Raw genomic sequence first — 25,630 nt, forward strand, 5'->3', positions numbered from 1 at the left:
CAGACCTCTCCACACAAACCTACCAAGCGTGAGTGAGTGGAAGAACACCATCCAAGTTCTACAGGCCAACAATATATCCAGTGAAATTGGAGTTCACATTCAAAGGGAAAACCAGATCTTTCCACACCAAAGAGGAGCTAAAGGAGTATGTGAATAAAAAACCAGCCCTACAGCGAATTCTAAGAGGGGAATCCCACCCAACAGAGATCATACAGGACACACAGACAGAAACAGAAACAGAAAGAGCAGCTCACTGAAGACAAGAAAAAAAAAATGGAAAAAAACCCAACAAGAAAATGGAAGGAGAAAAAACACTCTTATCCTTAATCTCTTTGAATATAAACGGTATAAACTCTCCGATAAAAAGGAGCAGACTGGCAGAATGGATCCGCAAACAAAAAGTTGGCATCTGTTGTCTACAAGACACCCACCTTACAGCAAGGGACAAAAACAGGCTCCGAATGAAAGGATGGAGCAAGATCTTCCAAGCAAATGCACCTACCAAAACGGCAGGTATAGCCATCCTGATCTCAGACAAGCTGGACTTTTCATTAAAATCAACTCAAAAAGACAAAGAAGGATACTACTCTTTTTTTTTTTTTTTCCGAAATGCAAAAGCAAGGCAAAGCTTTATTCAAGCGAGCTGCAACTCGGGCCTTGTACAACCCACTGACACAGCAGAGGTTAGGAGGGGGCCCCGAGCTACGATTACACAGGACTTATAAAGGCAAAAAACAAAGTTACAACAATCAGGTGTTCAAGCAAGTCAGATTAGGACACAGGAACAAATCTGATTGGCTCAGGGTTCGAGGCATTTTAGGGGTGGTCAGAGTTAAGCATTCCCAGCGGTTAGAGTTCGAGACCGACTGGGCCCTAATGGGCTAGGACACTACATTTTAATACAAGGAAAAATCCAGAAGCAAGACATCACGGTGATAAATGTATACTCACTGAACAAAAGAGGCCCCACATATGTCAAGCAAATTCTCACAGAATTACAGAACAAGATAGACGCAAACACAATCATAGTGGGAGACTTTAGTACCCCACTCTCTCTAAGAGACAAATCCAACACCCAGAGGATCAGCAAGGGAGCTGAGGACCTAAGTGACACCATATCCCAAATGGATCTGACAGATCTATACAGAATCTTCCACCCTACAAAGACCCAATACACCTTCTTCTCAGCAGCCCATGGATCATACTCCAAAATAGAACATGTCATAACCCACACAAAGAACCTCAGCAAATACAAAAGGATTGATGTCATCCCATGTATTATATCTGACCACAGTGGATTAACAACGGTTAACACAGAGGCTATACACATTCTTGGAGGCTAAACCCCACACTGTTATCCAACACATGGGCCACAGACCAAATTAAAGATGAAATCAATGAATTCATAAGCCACAATGACAATGAAAATACATCACAAAGAAACCTATGGGACACAGCTAAGGCAGTACTGAGGGGCAAGATCATTGCCCTCAGCACTCACATTAAAAGAATGGAAGCAGAGCAGGTGAATAACCTCACAATGAAACTAAAACAACTGGAGAAACAAGAAATGACCGAATCTAAAATAACTAGGAGGAGAGAGATCACAAAGATTAAAGAAGAGATAAATCTGATTGAAAATAAAAAGACCATTCAACAAATAAGTAAGACTAAAAGCTGGTTCTTTGAGAAAATAAACAAAATTGACAGACCCCTCGCAAGACTTAAAAAAAAGAAGAGAAGAGACTCATATACGTAAAATCAGGGACTCCACCAGAAAAATTACAGCAAGTACACACGATATTCAAACAATCATAAGGAGCTATTTCAAGAACCTCTATTCAGTAAAAAACAATAAATTTACAGAAAGAGATCAATTCTTAGAGAAGTATAAACTGCCCAAACTGAACCAAGAAGAAATAAATCAACTAAATAAACCAATAACTTACAGTGAGATACAGGAGGTAATCAAGAACCTCCCAACAAAGAAAAGCCCAGGCCCAGATGGATTCACCAACGAATTCTACAAAACCTTTAGTGAGGAGCTAATACCAATATTCCTCAAACTCTTCCACAAAATAGAAACAGGGGGAAAAATCCTAAACTCATTCTATGAAGGTAATATCATACTCATTCCCAAACCAGGCAAAGACCCAACAAAAACAGAACTACAGACCAATATCACTAATGAACACAGACGCAAAGCTCCTCAATATAATATTAGCTAACAGGATCCAGAAAATGATGAAGAAAATTATACATCATGACCGAGTAGGCTTCATCCCACAGTCACAGGATGGTTCAACATCTGTAAATCAATCAAAGTAATTCACCACATCAACAGAACTAAAATCAAGAATCACATTGTTATCTCAGTCAATGCCCAAAAAGCCTTTGACAAAATACAACATCCATACTTATTAAAAGCTTTGGAGAGAACTGGAATAGATGGAACAGTCCTCAAAACAATAAAAGCCATATACAACAGACCAACTGCTAACATCATATTAAATGGAGAGAATCTTAAATCATTCCCCCTAAACTCAGGAACAAGACAAGGATGCCCACTCTCCCCACTTCTTTTCAACATAGTGCTGGAATCCCTAGCCATAGCAATAAGACAAGAGGAGGACATCAAAGGGATCCACATCGACAAGGAAGAAATCAAGTTATCCCTATTCGCAGACGACATGATCTTATATCTGAAGGACCCAAAAAACTCAGTACCCAAACTCCTACACCTAATAAACCATTTTGGCAAAGTAGCAGGATACAAAATCAATCCATAAAAGTCAGCAGCTTTTCTGTACACCAGCTATACACAAAAAGAAAAGGAAATTATGGAAACAATTCCATTTACAGTAGCCAAAAAAAGAATAAAGTACCTAGGGATCAACTTAACCAAGGACGTGACAGACCTATTTAATGAAAACTATAAAAATCTAATAAGGGAAATCAAAGAAGACACAAGGAGATGGAAAGACCTCCCATGGTCATGGGTAGGCAGAATCAATATAGTGAAAATGGCCATATTGCCCAAATTGTTATACAAATTCAATGCAATACCTATCAAAATCCCAGTCACATTCTTCACTGAAATAGAGAAAGCAATCCATAAGTTCATATGGAACAGCAAAAGACCTAGAATAGCCAAAGCAATTCTAGGCAAAAAAAGCAGTGCAGGAGGTATCACAATACCAGACTTCAAGCTCTACTACAGGGCCATCATAACAAAAACAGCCTGGTATTGGTATAAAAACAGATTGGAAGACCAATGGATTCGAATTGAAGATCCAGAAATAAAACCGCACTCTTACAGTCAGCTGACATTCGACAAAGGAGCTAAAGACATACAATGGAATAAACATAGTCTCTTCAACTGCTGGTGCTGGGAGAATTGGGCAGCCATATGCAGAAAACTCAAAGTAGACCCAAGCCTATCACCATGCACCAAGACCAACTCAAAATGGAACAAGGACCTCAATATCAGACCTGAATCCTTGAAACTACTGAAGGACAGAGTAGGAAAGATGCTAGAACTTATAGGCACAGGAAGGAACTTCCTGAATATAGTCCCAGGGCACAACAAATAGGGGAGATACTCGACAAATGGGACTACTACAAATTAAAAAGTTTCTCTACAGCTAAGGACATAGCCACCAAAAAAGAAAGACAGCCAACCATATGGGAAAGGATCTTTACCAGCACAGCAACAGACAAAGGCCTAATATCTGTCATCTACAGAGAACTCAAAAAACTAAGCCCCTCCAAGCCCAATAAACCAATTAAGAAATGGGCAAAGGAGCTAAAGAGAGACTTCACAAGAGAAGATATAAAAATGGCAAAGAAACACATGAGGAAATGCTCAACATCCCTGGTAGTAAAGGAAATGCAAATAAAAACAACCGTGAGATACCACCTCACCCCAGTTAGAATGGCCTATACTCTGAACTCAGGCAACAACAAATGCTGGAGGGGCTGTGGGGAAAGAGGAACCCTTCTCCATTGTTGGTGCGAGTGCAAATTAGTACAACCACTTTGGAGAACAGTATGGAGGTTTCTCAAAAAGCTCAATATAGACCTACCCTATGACCCAGCCATACCACTCCTAGGCATCTATCCTAAACAGCAAACCCCAAGATATCAAAAAGACATTTGTACTTCCATGTTTATCGTGGCACAATTCACAATAGCCAAAATATGGAAACAACCCAGATGCCCCTCCACAGACGAATGGATCCAAAAAATATGGTACTTATACACAATGGAATACTACATAGCGATTAGGAATGGTGAAATATTGTTATTCGCAGGGAAATGGTCAGAACTCAAACAAATAATGTTGAGCGAGACAAGCCTAGAACACAGAAAACAAAGGGGCATGATCTCCCTGATATATGACTGTTAACAAAGGGAGATGGAGAGACAGTAGAGACCAGGTCTGTGAAACCAAAAACTGCTTGTCAAATGGTATTTCCCACAGGATTGGGGCAGCGACCCAAAAGTATGTAACTAAAACCAAACAACTACTCAACATATAAAGGTCAAAAATTGACCTCTCAGTGGAATACAATAGCTCAAAAGCTATGGATGTACGTTCATAAGACTACTGTCAACATATTGTCTAATATCGACATTTAAAGCCCTAGGTGAATTTTCTTGGTCTTGGCCACGTGGCTACTGTATATGTTCTTGATACATTGTATATTGTATATATGTCTACCTGACCTAGAGAAGGGAAAGTAAAGCAGGGCGTAAGATATCACAAGAGGGGCTGGGGATATAGCCTAGTGGCAAGAGTGCCTGCCTCGGATACACGAGGCCCTAGGTTCGATTCCCCAGCACCACATATACAGAAAACGGCCAGAAGCAGCGCTGTGTCTCAAGTGGCAGAGTGCTAGCCTTGAGCGGGAAGAAGCCAGGGACAGTGCTCAGGCCCTGAGTCCAAGGCCCAGGACTGGCCAAAAAAAAAAGATATCACAAGAAATGTACACACTGCCCTACTATGTAACTGTACCCTTTTTGCACAACACCTTGTCAAAAAAATTTGTGTTCAATTAATAAATAAATTAAATTTAAAAAAAATGTTCAGCCATCCTGTGGTTCAGCCAGCTCGAGACATAAAATTATCCTTCATATACAGCCTACCTAAAAAAGCAGACTGCAATAAACCCATCACACTTCAAAGTCTACCCATTAAAAAACACCTTTATTAGACACACGAAGATGTGTCCAACATCTCTGGCCATAAAAGAAATGCAAATCAGGGCTGGGGATATAGCCTAGTGGCAAGAGTGCCTGCCTCGGATACACGAGGCCCTAGGTTCGATTCCCCAGCACCACATATACAGAAAACGGCCAGAAGCGGCGCTGTGGCTCAAGTGGCGGAGTGCTAGCCTTGAGCGGGAAGAAGCCAGGGACAGTGCTCAGGCCCGGAGTCCAAGGCCCAGGACTGGCCAAAAAAAAAAAAAAAAAGAAATGCAAATCAAAACACTATACTCAGACAGTTGGATAGAGCTTCAGTGTTATATGCTAAAGAGAACACTGGGGAAGAGCCAAGATCTAAGTTCCCTCTCCAAGATACACTTGGACATTCCCTATTTCTCCTCAGGACAACGAAGAAAGTGGATTGTGGGTTGTGGGAGGCAGGAGTTCACAGCTAGACTCCTTCTGGGACAGCTGATGTAGGAATCCCGTGTGAAGAATGCCAGAAGGGACCAGGCAACCTCAGGAAATCTTTCCCAACCCAGATGGTTGTGTGATCCTATTTCTACTGGAATGAACCTTCCTCATGGCAAGTAAGGAGAGGGGGAGTGTTGGGACCCAAAGATTCGAGGCACACAATCACCCAGCTTCCTACAGCAAGGGAAACTCCTCCCCTGCTGTGCCCAAAATAACTGTGTGGTATGACTGACAGGAGTGACTGGCACTCCAGCTGGGCACATTCCAGCTGGGTAAGTGACACCTTAGCATGTAAACTGCCAAGGTATCTCCCAACAAAGACAGAGCCGGAAAGAAAATGGGAAGCCACCAGATGGCTGACGCTTCCTGCCTCACCATGGTTTAGACTCCACGGCTAGACTATTTTCAACACAAAGTAAACCACTTGCATATGCTTTTAAAATACCTTCTCAAAAATTACATACTTGTGTTCTGGAAGGAGGCTTAGCGGTAGAGTGCTTGCCTAGCATCCATGAAGCCCTGGGTTTGCTTCCTGAGCACCACATAAACAGAAAAAGCTGGAAGTGGTGCTGTGGCTCAAGTGGTAGAGTGTTAGCCTTGAGCAAAAAGAAGCTCAGGGACAGTGCTCAGGCCCTGAGTACCAAGCCCCAGGACTGGCAAAAAAAAAAACAAAACTTGTTTTACTTGTCTTAAAATTCACAAATTATAAGCAAAACTGAGATCGTAGGAAACCATAATAAAGAGATGTAATTCTGTTTCTTCTTCTACAACACAACAATGACAAAAAATGGTCAAAGAAAGGAAGAAAGGAGAGGAAATATGTAGGGAAAGGGAGAGAAGAGGGAGAGGGGGAGAGGATAAAGGAACCACTAGAAGGGAGGAAAATCTATAGCTCAAACAAATGATGAGCCAACTTCAGTGAATAGACTTTATTTGAATCTCAACAACAAAATAAATTTATACCACAAATTATAGTCAGGTAAGATAGCATTCACCTGTAATCCCAACAACCAGGAGGCTGAGACAGGAGGATCATGAGTTCTAACCCAACCTGTCTCCCCCCCCCCCAAAAAAGGGCAATTGGGAACAGAGTGCTCATATATTTGATACTATTTGGACTGTTCATTTCTAAAAGATTATTATTAGCATTAAGTTTACTAAGAATACTCAGATCTCTAATATGTGAAATACTCACAGGCGAAATGATACGTCTAGAATTTGCATCAACCTAATCCCAAGGCAAGGAGGAATAGACAGGGGCACAGAGCAATAATAACTGGCCATCACTGACCTCTTTTGAAGTTAGATGGTGATACGTATGCATTTCTTATCATTATCTACTTTTACATTCATGCTAGGAAATTTATTACAAAAAGAGTTTGAAACGGAAAACAAATTCTGTTTTCTTCTGAAATTGGGGGGGGGGGCGCATTATAGTAACTCGCAGCTGAACCTCATAAAATGTCAATTAATTCCATAAAAGGAGTAGCCTGCTTTTATACATGATGCCAAACCAGGAGTAGTTACTATGCTTAATATTGAATACAGCTCACAGAATTGGGAAAAAGCAGTTAGAAAAAAAAGCAAACTAAAAATAGGGCTGGGAATGTGGCTTAGCTGTAGAGTGTTTGCCTAGCATGCATGAAGCCCTAGCACCACATAAACAGAAAAAGCCGGAAGTGGCACTGTGGCTCAAAAGGTAGAGTGCTGGCCTTGAGCAAAAAGAAGCCAGGGACAATGCTCAGGCCCTAAGTTCAAGCCCCAGGGCTGGCTAAAATAAAATTTAAAAAAAATAAAAGAAATCTAAGTTTGATGCTATCTGGTATTTTTTTCCTTTTTATGAGCCATAAGAATACCTGTTATATCCAAAATAGAATCAGAATCCTGTTTCCCACTTTCATCTCCTTTTCTACTTTTAAAGAAGTCAAGGATGCTTCTCATTCACTTGCACCATTAACTCAGTAACTCATCACTCAAAATCAAAGGGAAATACACTGAACTAGGGGTCAAAGCTGGGAAAACTGCAAGGGAAATGTTTTAGCCCCAGTCAAACTGAAGAAATGTTTGGGGGAGGAAAAAAAGGAAAATGGTTAGGTGGATAGGGATAGAAAATAGCAGACATACACAGGTAGTCAATGCCATGGCCCATTGTGGCACTTCTTGTTCCCATGATGCCCTGGTTCCATGCTCAAAATGGTACTTCTTTCCATGATACCCTGGGTTCCCACTCAAAGTCCTACCCAGTGGCGAGGTAATACCTCATGCACAACTGGTCATGACCAATCAGATCTACTTCCTTACACATACATGATTAGGCAAGATCCGTCGGCCTCACTTCCCTGTTCATGCCCAGTGGCAGAGACCAGTGAGGGACCCAAGTGGATGTGTGGGGCCCTCAATGACCGATCCTGTCTTCAATTAGATGGAGAATGAGCAAAGCATGAAGGACCTTCCTGGGGACGCCAATGGACCCCTCTCCAGGAAGAGGAACAAGGGTGCATGTAGACAAAAAGGAAGATGTCAAAAACAAGTAGTTTATGAAGATGGGATCTCAATGAGCTCAGCCCTTCCACAACAGAATGACTCTATTACCCAAACCTGAACATTCTGAGGCAAGTGTTTCACTCAAAGAAACCTAGGGGATGTCATTCCATTTACTTCTATCAAGAAGAAGAAGCTTTAGCTGCGTTAGCTCATAGTTTTGTTTTTTCCATTTCAGCTGATGGTAGACAGAATTAGTCAGAGGACATGGCTGGGCCCTGTCCACACAGTGAGGCATCTGTCTCAAGAGCCAGGGTGTAAGTGCCCAGGGCTCATTCATAACATCAACACCACAGTCAAGAAGTCCTCCTCCATTGAGTTCAGTCCTTTTCAGTCCCTTCTGTCCCATTTCAGATGGGACCCAGAATGCATTAGAGGAAGGAGGAAAAGTGAAATTCTCCCATGATATAATGCAAGATTTTTTTTGGTTGGGATGGGGAAGAAAAGAAAATACTGGCAGTAAACCCCAAAGCAAGCAGTGACACAGAACATAAGCATCCACAAAGTCAAATGGGAATAAAGATTCAAATTCCAGAGATCTAGCAGATACAACTACATCATCCAGTTTGGTGATGTCATTTAGCACCTATTTTGTGGGATGAATCAGGGAACAGAACTCCAGAAACAAATAAATTACAGAAACTACAGCAGACATGAGCCTCAGACACTGGCATTCAACTTTGTTCCCATCACCCCTCTTGATACCACATAGCCAAGGTGCTTGGCTATCTTCAGTGGCACTGTGGGCTTTCTGCCATCATCCACCTGCTTTCCACTTCTTAGTCATTTGTGTTACAGGGCAGGTTCACTAAAAGAAGTAAGTCATTCCTTATAGATCCTGTCAGATGCTTTCATTAATCAAACCATAACCTACTTAGTACAGAAAATGCTGCACAGCTAATCTACCCATAGGAAAAAGAATTGCCATGTATCCAAAGTCACAAACACATCCCTTCAGATTATTAGCAAAGTCATCTCACCTGCAAATAATAGTATGGGAATACTCAGATCAAGAAGGAGTAATACAACTCTCTCTAAGACAAGGAAACAAATTTATAGTGAAAACTACATGGGGCGGGGGGGCACAACCTGGGCTGGTGGCACACACCTGTCTGATCCTAGCTACTCAGTAGTCTGAGATCTGAGGATCTAGGTTCAAAGCCAGCCCAGGCAGATAAATGTGTCTCCAATTAACCAGCAAAACCTGTAACTGAAGGTACTGTGTAGCTCAAGTGATAGAGCATCATCATGAATAGAGTGTGAGGCCCTGAGTTCAAACCCAGGAACAGCGCACGCAAGTGTGTGCGCACGCGTGCGCGCACACACACACAGTATACTATACACAAAAACCCAGCCCTCCCAACATAACCCATTGGAATAAGTCCATTGCCTGTCATCTTTTTGCTCCTGTCTAGAGCTCTGTGCTCTGTGTGGGAGTGTGTGGCAGAAGCAGACCACAGAAGTTTGCTGAAGAGAATAGATCTGCAGGTGATGAGGAAGCTCGCTATCTTATTTGCTATTGAAATTTTATTTAAAGGACTCCTCGTTTTCCAGATGAGAAAAAAAAAATAAGGACCAAAGGTAGCAAGTTGGTAGAGACCAAAGTCTAGCATTATTTCTCTTTGTTCTTATTAGACTCAAAACCCTGGAGTCAACTCTGACTCGCCCCTCACCACCTTCAATCAAACCAGCTGCCAGTTCCTTTGACATTTCTCCTCTTTCTTTTCCTTTCCCAGTGGGCCATTCCTGCTAGCTCCGGGCACCTACAGGTCCGGCAGCATTACTGCTCCACTTTATCTCCAGCTCAGACTCCAAATGACAGCCAGCTTGGGGGCAGAGGCCAGCCCTCAGCCATGTACCCTGAGGCTCTTGACCTCCACATCACCCCAGACAAAACAGGGCTGCTCTCCCTGCTCCCCCTGCTGTCCCAGCTCACAAACCATGGCTTCTCTCCCTGACACACTCTGGGGTCAGGCCACTGGTGAGAATCAGCTGCTAACCGGCAACCTTAAGCCCACTCTTTCTATCCCTTCTTTCCTTCCTTCACTTCCTTTTCCTTCTCTCTATCTTTCCCTCATTTTCCCCCTCTTCTCCTTTCTTCTTTCTCTTCCTCCCTCTTTCTCTTTCCATCCCGTCCCTCCCTCCCACACTCCTTTCTCTCCCTCTCCACCCTCCTTTCCTTGCTTGCTTTCTTCATACACACTAGGCAGGCTCTCTCCATCACTAAGAGATATTCCACACTAAAGCTTTCATCCGGACCGTTTTTCATCTGAAAGATGGAAAGGACTGAACCTTACAGGGTGAAATGCTCAGATAGAACTATTTTATTTCATTTTGAACTCTTCATGGAGCTATTGCTCATATTCAACTGGCTAATTGTTTTTAGATATTGTCACACTGCTAATAGTTCGCATCTCATTGCTGGCTCCCCTGCCTGCTTCCATCCCCCCATCTCTCAGTGCTGAGTTGGGTTTTATCCGCTCGGTGATTCAGTCTTAAATATTTCTTGAAAAAGATAAAATAGTGTCAACATTTCTCTCCCTCTGCCTCAAAAGAAAAAGTAAGCAAAGAAATCTGGTGATCTGGCAAAATCACATCAGGTTAAGGCAGAGCCATGGAAACAGCCTGGCTCGCCTAACTGATCTAAACACCTGTCAGCCCCAGGAGTCAAGCCCGCTTAATTATCCTGCGAAAGAGGTGGCCAGGAAAGAAAGTGGCAATTAGTCTCAAATGTTAGACAGAACATTCTCGAAAAAGAGTTCTGTAAACCTTAGGCCAGTGTTAGGACCCCCTTGTGTATCCAGTGACTCTGTGTAGATTCTTCCTCCAGTCCTTGCTTCTAACCCATGATTCACTTGGGCATAGAATACAGAGGGCCCAGGATGGGTGGTGTGTATCGTGGGAATTGTTCTTACACCGCTCTGCCAGCTGACCTGCTCTTCTCCCACTCTAGGAAACACAGGACTGCAATAACAGAAAGCACACAGTGAATGGGGAGAGGCGGGCACTTGACCTTTGCAAAGTAATTATGACACTAAAGAAGTTACTGGGGGGAGAGGAGGGCTGGCAGCACTTTGAAACACGGCAGGAAATGAGCATGAAGAGATCTATTCAGACTGAAGTTTATTCTCTGGAAGCTTTCGTCTTTTTTTTTCTCACTATAACTCAAAAGGCATATTCTTAATCTTTTGTCTCACCTACATACAACATCAACCTAGAAACCCTTAAGGGTCCAGAATTTAACTGTGACAGAAGAGAGGCTTGTGATGATATACAAATGTTTTACATCTTGATGACATCAATGTCAATGTTAAGGTCACCGATAATAAGCTAAGAAGTAAACACTTAAGGATGTTTGTATAGATACTTGCCAGGAGAAAGCAGAAACCGGAAATATCCATCAAACCACTAATTGAGTTAACAAACCCAAGAACCCAGTAAGGAGGAGGGAAATAGAAATAAAGGATTCCCATGGTACCTGCCCTAAGCTAGTTCTGGCTGAGCCACAGTTTTGATTAACTTAATTGATATTTACTTTTTTTAAAAAAAAGTGTTTCTCCAAGTCTATTTTCATACTTTCTCATTTTTAGGCTAAATTGGCTTCCGGTGAAAACAAATCTGGCATGTGTACACCTAGAAAAGGCAAAGATCTGAAAGCAGAGGTGTGGTTCAAATGTAGAACATCAGCTTTGAGCAAAGAGCTGAGTGAGAGCCTAAGGCCCTGAGTTCAAATCTCAGAACTAGCACACAAACACAAATTTAAAAAGAAAAGAGGGGCTGGGAATATGGCAAGAGTGCTTGCCTCGTATACATGAAGCCCTGGGTTCGATTCCTCACCACCACATGTATAGAAAAAGCCAGAAGTGGCACTGTGGCTCAAGAGGTAGAGTGCTAGCCTTGAGCAAAAAGAAACCAGGGACAGTGCTCAGGCCCTGAGTTCAAGCCCCAAGACTGGCAAAAAAAAAAAAAAAGAGGGAAAGATAACATGCATTCAGAAATATGTCAAGCCAATGAGAAGGCAAGCCATACAATTGGCTTACAAACAGGTATATCTGATAAGAGACTATCACTCAAGCCAGGCACTGGTAGCTCACACCTGTAATCCTAGCTATTCATGAGGCTGAGATCAGAAGATCTAAATTTTAAGCTAGTACAGGCAGAAAAAGCCAACAGAAAAACAACAGACAGGTCCCATCTCATGACAGGTAACTGCCTCTTCTGTCCAAAGAGGAGAGGCGGCTAGTGCACAGTTTGCCATTCCCCTCCCATTCATGAGACAATCCAAAGCTACACCCAAACTACCACTCTCTCAGAGCTGACTGACCCAAGATAAGACAATTATATTCCTAACTTACTCAGCCTTTTTCTTTTTAATTTTCACCCATAACTGCAGCAGGAAATCCCTGTGGTTCTTCTCATATGTCCAGCAAAAAAAGTTTTATCCTAGAAGATTTCACAGGGGGAGGGGGCGGAGACAGGGTAAAGAAGCAGGTGGCCCCACCCACAGTACTTAAAATCATTAAACACAAAAAACCATTCAGCACTGGTGCTGTGACAGCTCAGGGAAACTCAGCACCAGTGAGAGCTACTCTGGCCTACTACTCCTGGGTGCTTACCTCTTCAGCTGTCACATGAATTAACTAAGAAAATCATTACCCTCTCTTCTGATCCCACTTCTATAAGACAAGCAAATTGTTGACAGGAAAAGGTTTTGGACATTATTCATGTGTCTGCATTTTACTCGTGACCAAATTCATCCTTCACACAGTTTCGGCGAGTCTACCATATATATGTCACGTGTTTGGGCATAGTGAAGGCCCTGTCATTTGCAGGGAGGGGTGTCACTCAGATCTTTCATTAGCAAAACATGGAATCCTAGGAACTGTGAGCAAAAGATTAGAGAAGCTAAGGTGGCCTGGCATGGTGGATACCGGCTATGCAGAAAAGGTGAGGTTTGGCCTTGAGAGAAGAACAGAAATGAATTCAGATAGGCTGGAAGAAATGAAGAAAATTCCAGCTGGGCAAAAGTGGCTCACACCTATAATCCTAGCTACTCGGGAGGCTGAGACCTGAGAAACAGTTCCAAGGAAGCCCAATGAGGAAAGTACAAGAGACTGTATCTCCAATCAACTACCAAAAAGCTAGAAGGGGAGAGTGTGGCTCAAGCCCCTGCCATAAGAAAAAAAGCTAAGGGACAGGGCCCAGGCCCTGAGTTCGAGCCCCAGTACTGCCCACACATGCACACAAAATAGTAGTAGTAGTAATACAGTACCATGAGGATGAAACCAATTCTAAGTAGAAAGTTTAAAGCTATTTCTATGAAAAGCTAATCCTTTGGGCTAGGATTTAGACAAAAGGACCAGTAAAGGAATGTCCAACAGGCATGTGACCCAACTGGAGTAACAGAGGCTGAAGAATATCTGTCCCATCTTGGAATGGGACCTGCCTGCGGCAAGGATGGGTGGATAACTTAGGGTGATTCAGCTCCAATGAAGACAGGAATAGGATAGAACTGTAAGGGTTGTAAACATCAAAATCAGGAATTCCCTTTGCAAATTAAACTTTAAACACTGTCCTACTCAGAAGCCTGTTCCGAGGCAAAAAAGAAAAAGAGAAGAAAGGATCTTAGAAAGAAAGTCCACCACTGGGCGCCAGCGGCTCACACCGGTAATGCTAACCACTTGAGAGAGCCAGAGTTGGGGGTCCTGCTGTGAAGCCCACCCAGGCAGAAAAGCTTCTGAGAGACTCTTACCTCCAATTAACCAGCAAAAATCTGGAACTGGAGGGTAGGCTCAAGTGGTAGAGGACGACCCTTCAGGAGCTGTGGCTCAAAGTGGTACAGCACTAGTCTTGAGCACAGAAGCTCAGAGACGAGGCCAAAGCCCTGAGATCAAGCCCTATGACCAACAGGGGGGGGGGAAATCAAGCAAGAGTGAGAGGTCCTGAGTTCAAGCCCCAGTATTGGGAAAGTATGGATGGGGAGAGGAGGGAAGGAAAGAAACGGAAAGGGGAGATGAAGAGGGGAAAGAAACCCTCAAAGGACATTAGCATCAGTTCAGCATCCAACTTACATTAGTTTATGTTTTCAATGGGGCAGATGAGCTCTTTTTCTTTGCTTTCATTTATCCTTTGTGTAAGCAATCTGTATCCTTTCTCCTCCCTTCAATGGCACATGTAGATTCTGTGGAAATGCCAAGCGCTTTGGGGCCGGGAGAGAAGAAAAGAAAATATGATGTGAATCACGTGGCCTCCAGGGAGGTCACCCTTCCACCGCCATCCACCGCATCAGCTGCGTTTCCTCATTCCTACCCACTCACTGCTTAAACCCATCGTTTTCAAAACCCAGCTTGTTTTCCTTTTACGAAAAGCTTCTCATGCATGATCTTGCTTCAATTTCTCATCCTCTTATTCTCTCTTAAGCCAGGCTGAACTTGAGATAGAAACTTTCTGAGATAATCCCACCTCCAATGCACAAGACTAGAGGTGCCAACTAGAGACCCTCTTCCTCGCCTCACCATCCTCATGGCCTCAGCCTGGGCCAATTCACTCGAGGAATGAATCCTCTCTTCCTAGGGAAGCCACGTGGCACAGGTGTGCTCCACAGCGCCTTCCTTACTTCCAGCCTTGGTGCACCCACCTGGCTGACCAGGAGACATTCTAAAGAGGTTCAAAGGCTCTTAAAATGCATCGAACATAACTGGCACTGGTGGCTCACACCTGTAATCCTAGCTAACCAGAAGGCTGAGATCTGAGGACAGCAGTTCAAAGCCAGCCCGGGCAGGAAAGGCCGTGAGATTCTTATCTCCTATTAACCAGCGAAAAGCTAGAAGTGGCAATGTGGTTCAAGTTGTAAAAGTGCAAAGCTAAGAGATAGTGGCCAGGCCCTGAATTCAAGCCCTAATCTTACAGACACGTACTATATATAGGGTCATAGTGCTGTTTCCTTAAGAGAAGGAAAAGCACACTTGGGAGGGCAACTGAGTTCAGTTACTGTCTCACTTGGGTGGTATTCAGTCACCCACTCATCCATCACAGACCTTAAAGACCATTAACCCTAGCTACTCAGAAAGCTGGGATATGAAGGTCATGGTTCAAAGCCAGCCCAGGAAGACAAATCCCAAGGAATTTTATCTCCAATTAACCAGAAAAAAGCTGGAAGTGAGAAGATATTCGGCACCCCATGTCACTGGTGGGTCTCGAACCACGCGCTTCACCTGATGCCACAACTCACGCAGTGCTGAGCCTCAGCATGCCCGTCCGTGCCCCTTTCCCGCTCTGTCCCCAGCTCTGTGTCCACGTGGACACGTGAGGCCAGGAAGCCCAGCACACCCCGGCGATGACCCCCCTGGGTCGCCCTCCATCCCCCCAGCTTCATTGTGCCATTTGCCCAATCTGATCGCAGCCCCAAACGTTCATCCCAATCGGGCAGAAGGGAATGGGGAAGAAGAGGGCGGAACACTTCACACCAGGATCCAGGATGCTCTGCGCCCCTGTCAGCCCCACGCTGCCCCCGCGCCCTACGCGCACGAAGCGGGCAGGGGGAGCGCACCCGTCACGCCCCCTCTCCTCCCCCCCCCACCCCCCGCACACAAAGCCCGTCGCCTTCCCTGGCCTTCCGAGCCCCTCCCTGGGCCTTGTTCCTTCTGAGGGTCTCGGATGCCCCCTTCGGTGGTCGCCGCCGGGCGCCGTCTTGGCCATCTCCGCCCTACCCCGAGTGCCCCGAAGGAGTGCATCCCGGACTCCGGGGGCGCGGCACCCCGTGCGCCCGGGACCCCGCGCCCGAGGGGCAGCGCATAACGGTCCCACCTCTGGGCACGGCTCGCGGCGCACCCCCGACCCCGCCTCCAGAGCGGGGTCCCCCAGCAGCCAGGTCCTCGGCGACGCCGCAACCGCGCTCTTACCCGCGATCGCCGCCGGGCGCGGCGCGCAGCGGGGCCCCGGGCACCTGGCCGAGCCTCGCGGCGCAGCGCGTCCGCCCCGTGCGGCGGCGCCGGCTGGCACTGGGCTGCCGCCTGGCTGGCTGCCCGGCCGGCTCCTCGCCGGGGCTTCCTGTAGAGCCGGACAAAGGACATTTCCTGGGAGGAGCAGTGGATGTTCCCAGCATGCCTCGATTTGTAGTTCCCGGGGACTTCCTGCCACCGCGGCGGGACCGGGACCCCGGGACTGTCGGGGAGTCCCTGGGTCCCTGCCCAAGGCCGGCGGTGGTGGCCCAGCCCGCGGCCACGCACTGAGACACTGAGGCTCGGCGGCCCTACAGCCGCCCTTCCTTTAGAAATCGGGGGATTGGTTGCCCTGGAGGTGTGTGCATGTGTAGGGGGGTCCTGGGGCTTGAACCCAGGCCCCGGGCGCTGTCCCTTGAGCTTTTTGGCTCAAGGCTAGCGCTCTACCACTTGGACCACACTTCCAATCATGGTTTTTTTGGTGGTTAATTGGAGATGAGAGGCTCATGGGCTTTTCTGCCCAGGGTGGCTTTGAACCTACAAGTGAGACACTAGAGCTGGGGTTTTCTTGGGGGAAAAGGGGTATTTTTTCGTATTGTATGTCGACTTTCTTTTTCTTTTCACCGGAGTCCTGATGGCAGAGGGGGACCCAAGAAAAAAATTTGACTGATCACTAGGAATTCGGGTTCCATAAGATCTTGGCACTCCATTCTGAAAACCAAACTGAGCTGATGATTTCCAGATCCCGACCTGGAAACATTCTTCCCTTCCACGTTGGCCTAGGTCCAGGCATCTTTTCAAGAAAAGCAATTACATTAAGAGATAGAAAATCATCTGATCATATAAAATAATATTTATTGAAATGAACTCCAGGAAATGGAAACAAGAGGGTTTTTTGTTGTTATTGTCGCTGCTTTTACCCCACTCTTATTTTTGTCTTGTTTATGGGTTTATCTGTCTTTGAGAGGGGAAAGAGGGCACAGAAATAGAGGGACAAAAGGGGAACAAGTGCAGCAGTGATACTCACTAGATACTATATGGAAAATGAACTCTACATCTTGCAGGTGGGGGCAAGAGGGAAAAACTGGGAGAGAGCAAGGGAAGGAGTGGCATTGAAAAGACATGTACTCTTTATCTGACTTATGTGACTGTAACTTCTCTGTGCATCACCTTTATGGTAATAGTTTTTTGTTTTTTTTTAATAAGAGAAAGTCAATGGGTGCGGTGGATCACATGTATAATCCAGGAGGCTGAGATCTGGGAATCGCAGTTTGAAGCCATCCCTGGGGGGAAAATCTATGAGATTCTGCAAAGACTGAAGCCGTTTTGTATGATGTTGTCAACACTAAGCCCTCTCCACTTCCCCTCTTACATTTCTGACTTCTGCTCAGGATAGTTAAATTTTTTCCCAGTAGTCAGATGCCAGTGGCTCACACCTGTAATCCTAGATCTGAGGCTTAGATCTGAGAATCGCAGAAGCCCAGCCCTGACAGGAAAGTCCAGGAGACTTTTATCACCAATTAATGGGCAAAAAGTCATAAGTGGATGTGTGGCTCGTGTGATAGAGTGCCAGCCAGCCTTGAGTAAAAAAGCTAAAAGACCCAGCCCCAGGACCTACACGCGCACAGGAGCTTGCACACACACCGCCCACTCTCTTCCCAGGAGGGGCAGGCATGGGGGTAGAGTCACAATGCAGACAGTAGAGACACACTTACTGTGTAAAATTGGTTGTGAAGAAGTGGTAACTGTGTAACTGGGAAGGGAGTGGAATCACAAGCTTTCTTTTTGTTTAAGAGAGATCTTGGGACATTCAAATGGTCACTGGGGAAATCTGGGAGATAAACTGACATTAAAAACAGGACAAGAGATTAGCACTCAACAAATACTTGGAACTTGGCTGGCTATGTTTGAACTCATATTTGTAGATTAACTACCCTTCCCAGCTGCGATAAATGGCCTTCCTTTCTCCCAGGTCCTTCCCCTTCCCCTCCCCTGTCCAGGGGAAGATGATGTAGAATGTAAGCTAGGATTGAAAGGCACAGCACAGGATTGAAAGGCACAACACAACTTCACCACAGTCCTCCTCCACACCAGGGCATCTAAACGGCTTACATTCACTATAAGGGGGATGATTTCACTGTTCACAATGTGCTCCCATCACTCTCACCCTCTCTATCTACTCCCCCTATCTTCCTTCCCAAATCATCAACCTTTCAGTGTTCTGTTTTCATGCTTGTAAACAACCTGCTTGGACCCTACTCATCCATTCTCTTTCATCCTCCTCATTAGCCCAATTCTGTGCCTCTACTATCCCCCTCTGAAAGCCTATTTCTCTTTCCCCACCTCCTCTTAATGTTATGTCTTTTGAAATTAAACATTTTCTCCTTGCCCTTTCTTCTTCCTTTTTTTCCTTTTCATTCAGCCCCTTCGAAGTAGGATAGCCAACTATTCTCACCTTCACCTTTCAAGAAGGGTTGAAGACTTTTGACAACCCTTTTTAAAAAAATGTTTGATGTGCCCCTGACCGTATCAAAATGAACTCCAGGAAAAGAAACTCCAGGAAATGAAAATGAAGTTTTTTACAACCCTGAGATACTACCTCACTCCAGTTAGAATGCCCTATACTCTGAACTCAGGCAACAACAAATGTTGGAGGGGATGAGGAGAAAGAGAAACCCTTCTCCACTGTTGGTGGGAGTGTAAACTAGTACAACCACTCTGGAGAACAGTATGGAGGTTCCTCAAAAAAAACTCAGCATAGGGGCTGGGAATATGGCCTTGTGGCAAGAGTGCTTGCCTCATATACATGAAGCCCTGGTATCAATTCCTCAGTACCACATATATAGAAAATGGCCAGAAGTGGCACTGTGGCTCAAGTGGCAGAGTGCTAGCCTTGAGCAAAAAGAAGCCAGAGACAGTGCTCAGGCCCTGAGTTCAAGGCCCAGGACTAGCAAAAAACAAACAAACAAACAAACACAAAAACTCAGCATAGACATACCCTATGACCCAGCCATACCACTCCTAGGCATCTGTCCTGAACAACAGGATCCAGGATACCACAAAGACACCTGCACATCCATGTTTATCACTGCACAATTCACAATAGCCAAAATATGGAAACCCAGATGCCCATTACAGATGAATGGATCCAAAAAATGCGGTACCTGTACACAATGGAATACTACATAGCGATTAGAAATGATAAAATAATGGCATTTGCAGGGAAATGGTCAGATCTTGAACAAATAATGTTGAGCGAGACAAGCCCAGAACACAGAGAACAAAGCTTCATGGTCTCCTTGATATATGATCGTTAGGGTAGGTTGGAGAACAATAGAGATCATGTCTGTAAAATTACTTCTTTCCAAATGGTATTTCCACATGTTTGGGTCAGCGACTTTACATTATGTATCTAAAACCAAACAATTACTAAATAAACATAAAAAGTCTAGGATAGACCTATCAGACGAAAACAATAGCTCAACAGCTATGTACATATGATTATATAAGATGAGGCTAAGCAAAATGAACTCCAAGAGAAAGAATCAGGAGGATTTTTATTGTTGTCATTATGTTTAATGCACTAGGTGAATTTCCTTTGGCGTACCCCATATGGTTACTATATAGGATTTTGGTACACTAGATATTGTATATATGCTTACCTGAACTAGGGAAGGGAAAGAAAAATGAGGGAGGGTATAACAAATATGACAAGAAATATACTCACTACCTTATTATGTAACTGTACTCCCTCTGTACATTACCTTGTCAATAAAATTTAATAAAAATAAATAAATAAATAAAATGTTTTAAAAAGAAAATGAAGTTTTTTCTTTGTTGTTTCTGTTTTCTTTTTGTCCTGTACATTTATTTCTGTTTGGGATGGTAAGGGGGACCACAGAAATGGAAGGTCAAAGGGTGAGCAAATGCAGCAGTGGTACTCACTAGACATTATGTTGCAAATAAACTCTACACCTTGTAGGTGGGGATGGGAGGGAAAAACTGGGAGACAGCAAAAGAAGGGTGATATTTTCCAAAAAGAAATGTACTCTTTACCTAACTTACATAACTGTAACACTACACATCACCTTTTTAATAGCAATTTACAAATAAAGATAGAACATTTAATAAAATACTTCTAGGTTTATGATAAGTATTTTAGCATTGTAATACAAATATAATGATTAATTCTATCATAAGTATTACTTAATCTAGTTAGCGATTGTTTTGAAATTGACATTACTAATGTACTTAATATTGTTGGTGATATATTTAATATTAATATTATTTTAGGTGGACCAGAAGTAGAACTTAGTGATGGGTATTCTTCTTTTTTTTTTTTTTTTTTTGCCAGTCCTGGGGCTTGGACTCAGGGCCTGAGCACTGTCCCTGGCTTCTTTTTGCTCAAGGCTAGCACTCTGCCAACTTGAGCCACAGCGCCACTTCTGGCCTTTTCTACACATGTGGTGCTGAGGAATCAAACCCAGGGCTTCATGTATATGAGGCAAGCACTCTTGCCACTAGGCCATATCCCCAGCTTAGTGGTGGCATTCTTAAAGAGGGAGTAGTGCGGCGGCCACCCTCCCTGTGCTGGAACACTGTCTGGGGACCAGGATTGGGGGTATATTTGACCAGTAGCCACTGGATATGCATCACTTGTCAGCCACTGTATCTTCAAATTAATCAACATAAACATGGTAAAGTGAAACTTCTTTGAGAGGTGGATATACTGATGGCCAAGGAACTTGAAGTAGACTCTGTGTATGGTCTCAATCACAGGCTCCTTATTCTTTTTTTATTTTTTATTAAGTAGTTGTTCATACATCAGGTTGTAAGAGCCATGCTTCTTGATCCTAGTCCATGACCTCTAAGTGATTTTTGTTCGCTGACAGCCTATGGCTAAACTGCAAATCAGATCAAACCCACACAGTCAGTGTAAAATGGTGGAGGGAAAAACAGTATATGGTCACCCTGAGCATGCTATATGGGGCCACCTTCATATGGTGCCATCCTTGATGACAGAGAAGATAAAGAGAAAAATTTATTTGAGCTCTTCAATTCAGTCTTCCCTAATCTTTCCCTGTAGTTTTTCAGTCTCGTGAATCATTAAACTGCCTTCCTCTGCCATTTTGTTTATCTCATTTGGATTGGATTTCTGCCCATTTCAACAAATCATTCTAAGTCAGCTCAGACAGTTTGAATGTTTTTAAACATTTTTCTTAGTGAAATGACTTGAGAATGAAGAAGGGAGAACTAGGCAAGGCCCAGGGTAGATTTAAAGGAAGAAGAGCCAAGAGTTATTTTCCCTGGTAGATGTAGCCCTTTCCTTTGCCAGCTCTGATTCCATGATCTGCAGCTGGAGGGCTGTAACTGTGCAGCAGACCAACCAACCAACCAGTTGTTCTTCTCAGATTTCAATACTCCATCCCACATTGGCAGCCTGTTGCTCTGTCCTGGGACACTTGGCCCTTTCATCAAATAGGAACCAAGGAAAATGTTTGGTGAAGAAAAAAAAAATCAGAGTACTGTAAGTCAGGATTTTCCTAACAATCTCATCTTCTCTTTCCTTTGCAGATCATACATAGACAACCTTATTTGGTTTGCAAAAATCTCACATGAATTATCTCATTTGAACATCAAGTGGTCCGATGAGGGACCATGTCTTCATTTGACAACTGGGGACACTGAATTGAGGTAGTTTTGATGGCATGTGTATGATCACAAATTAAGAAGCTGACAAAGGGCAGGCTCAGTACCTCAAGCTTCAATCACACCAGAACCTTGCTAATACTAATGGGAGAACTGATGCCATTGCTTTCCAGTTTCCACCAGCACTCCCAGTGCAAGCAATGGAAGGTCACTTGGCCTCCGCCCCATCTGTCCTGGGAGAGAGGTGTGGAATGACTCCTCAGGCTGAAGGAGTCTTTATCTTTGTTGGGACTTTCTGAGATATGTATTTGTCTATGACACCAGCTGTTTTGACTTCACACGTGTGTGAGCACCGTGTGTTAGTTGCCTCGCCCTGTGCTTACCCTCTCCTGCTCCTCAACCCTTTGGGGGAAGGGAACAGGTCCCTGAAGAACAGACCCCTTCCCTTTCTGTTCCGCAAAACCAGAATAACTCCACTGTCTGCTGCAATAGAAACCTTCAGGAGTGGAAGAGAACCCAGAGATGACATACAGCTTGGGTTTTCCTTGTGTATGGCACATCCTTGGCACCCTGGCTCCGAGTCTCCGTCCCCATCACCTCAGAAAGCCTTTTCCCGGCCTCACAGGAGTCTTACCTGATCTTTGCCTGGCTTCACTTCCTTATTAATCTCTACCAGAAATCCTTTCTGCTCCATAACTTGGACTTTATTGACTCATATTATTTCTCAAATTTTGTTTTTCCACTGCGACTCCAGGAGTTGCTGTATGAGTTGTGGGCTATACTGTTGAGATGGTGATGTCTGACGTGCTTAGCATATCCCAGAATGCTTTTCATAAGCACTACTTTCTTCCCATGAGATTTTTGTAGGTGGCCATTGTTGAATGGCCAGTTGAGACCAATTTAACCATTGTTAAAAATCGGGGCGGGGCAGAGGGTTTTGTTTCTTTGTACTGGTCCTGGGCTTGAACTCAGAGCCTTGTCCTTGTCCCTGAGACATTTTGCTCAAGGTTAGCATTCTACTATTTGAGCAACAGTTCAACTTCTGGCATCTATCTATCTATTTATCTACCTATCTATGGTTAATTTGTGATATGAATCTCACTGACTTTCCTGCCCAGGCTGGCTTTGAACTGTGATCCTCAGAATCTAAGCTTCCTGAGTAGCTAGGAAGGCAGATGAGAGCCATCAATGCCTACCATTGTTAAAACTAGTTTAGCTACTTCAAGGGTCAGCTGAAAAAGGATATGGCCAGTAAATATACTACTTAAAAATAAATGACAGCTGTACAGATGATCATATAAAAATATTCTATGAAATGAACTCCAAGAAGAGGAAACAAGACATTTTTAGTTGTCATTGTTGCTGTTTTTGTTTTCCTTTTGTCTTTTTTGAATTTGGGAGGGTAAGGCAGGACACATCAAAGGTGCATCAAGGATGAAAAAATAAACTGGATATCTTGTATGTAGGGACAGGAAAGAAAGACTGGGAGAGAGGGATGGAAGGGGAGACATGGCTCAAAAATAATTGCACTCATTACCTGATTCATGTAACTGTAACCCCTCTGTATATCAACTCTACAACAACAATAAAAATGAATAAATAAATGAAAGCACTGTGGAGTTATTGTATTATGTCAAGGCTTGTTTTGTTTTGGTTTTGAAGGGGAAGGAAAAGAATGTAAGGCCACGGACAGAGGTGGGAAGGTAATAAGGATTATTTTTTAGCTATATCTGTTGTGATAGGTAGCTTTCCTTCATGTAAAAACATTAGAAAAGGCTGGGTTCAGGTGGCTCGTGCCTGTAATCCTAGCCACTCAGGGAGCTGAGATCTGAGACTGAGATTCAAAGCCAGCCTAGACAGGAAAGTCCCTGAGACTCTTATCTCCAATGAACCACCAAAATCTGGAAATGGAGCTGTGGTTTAAGTGGTAGAGCACTAGTATTGAGCACCAAAGCTCAGAGACAGTGTCCAGGCCTTGAGTTCAAGCCCCAAGACTGGCACACACAAACAAAAGAAGTTAGAGCAACAACAACAAAACAAAACAAAACAAAAAACCCAGAAAAAGAACTTATCCCAAGATGGGGACACTGAATCTAGGGGAATAACTATTCTTAACAGTGCAGACCACCTCAAAAAATGTAGTTTCCAAGAACCATCTTGAAAACGGGCCAACCAAGAGCAAATGGAAAATAATATAGAAGTTGTAAAGCCAGAATTCAGCTAATCGTGTTGTATGAACTCCATGGGCTAATATGAATAGTTTCTCTTTTTGCCTGTTAATTGTCTCAACCCCAATTCCTCATTGCAGTTTTTAAATCTAAAAACTCAAGAATGGCCTGGCCTATGAGCCAGCTGAGAAAGCATACAGAAGCGGGGAGGGGCAAGGCTACCTGTGACCTCTAGGTAACTGTGGAACTAAACAGTCTCACTGGATTCTTGAAGACATCTATTGTTGTAAGAGTTCATCCACAATGCCCTCAGGTATTACTCTAGCAGATCTGGACACATGACTGGTTTTTAACTCTATCTGTAGCATGTCTGCTATTGAGAGAGCCAGGGCTTTGGGAAGATGATTGACCCTGAGCCAAAATCTAGCTCTGTCCTTTATGACAAATGTGACTTTAGGTTATTCAATTTCTCAGTGTTCAAATGCATTCATCATAATTCCCATCTCACACAGTTGTAGAGCAGGGATAAGCAAACCTTTTATTAATGAGCCTGATTGTATTTTATTCTATACAAGTCACACAGGCTCTGCCACCATATGGTGGAATCCCATAGACAATACATAAATAAATGAACAGGACTGTGTTCCAATAAAACTTTATTGACAAAAAAATAACACATGGGTTGAATTTAGCCTTTGATCTACAGTTTGCTAACTGTGTCAGAGATGATTAAGTGGAATAACATCTGTACAACATACAGACTTTAAGTAGCCATTCCAAACTGAGCCAACTCCTTTTGTTTCTCTTATTGGCTTCTACTCTCCTTCCTGATTACCACACTCTGTTGTATGTGTATATATGCATATATTCCTTACTAGTTTTTAAAAATTGTTCTAGCCATAATATTGTCCCATAAACATGGATTTCAAGTTCTGGTTGCCTGAGGCTCATATCAGTAATCCTAGCTACTCAGGAGGCTGAGATCTGAGGATCTTTCTTGCCCAGGCAAGAAAGTCTGTGAGACTGTTGCCTCCAATTAACCAGAAACAAAAAGCTGGAAGTGGAGCTGAGGCTCAAGTAGCAGGACACCAGCCTTGATTTAAAAAGCTAAGAGTTCGAGGCTCTAAATTCCACTCCTTATACAGAAACACACACACACACACACACACACACACACACACACACACACACACACACGGATTGCAAAGCCAACATCATTGTTGAGGTTTTCAAGAGAATTAGTCACTAACAGTATATGAAGAAAATGGACTTAGACAGACACTGGTAGCTCACGCCTATAATTCTACCTATTCAAGAGGCTGAGATCTGAAGATTGCCATTCAAAGCCAGCCTGGGGAGACAAATCTGATAGACTCTTATCTCCAGTTAACCACCAAAACTGCAGAAGTGGAGATGTGGATCAAGTGTTAGAGCCTCAGCCTGAATCTAAAAGCCTAAGACACACCACTCAAACCCTGACTTCAAGTCCCAGTACTGGCATGAAAAAAAAAGAAAAGAAAGAAAGAAATCTTCTTACATAATCATAAATGCCAAATTTCCAGGCCAAAGGAGTGTGAGACAGCAAATATCATCTTCCCTTCTTTTGCACTTGAGGCTCACGGGGAAAAGAGTGCACGCGTTCCACCTGCT

Source organism: Perognathus longimembris, chromosome 7 (assembly GCF_023159225.1).
Source record: "Perognathus longimembris pacificus isolate PPM17 chromosome 7, ASM2315922v1, whole genome shotgun sequence".
Lineage (NCBI taxonomy): Eukaryota > Metazoa > Chordata > Mammalia > Rodentia > Heteromyidae > Perognathus > Perognathus longimembris.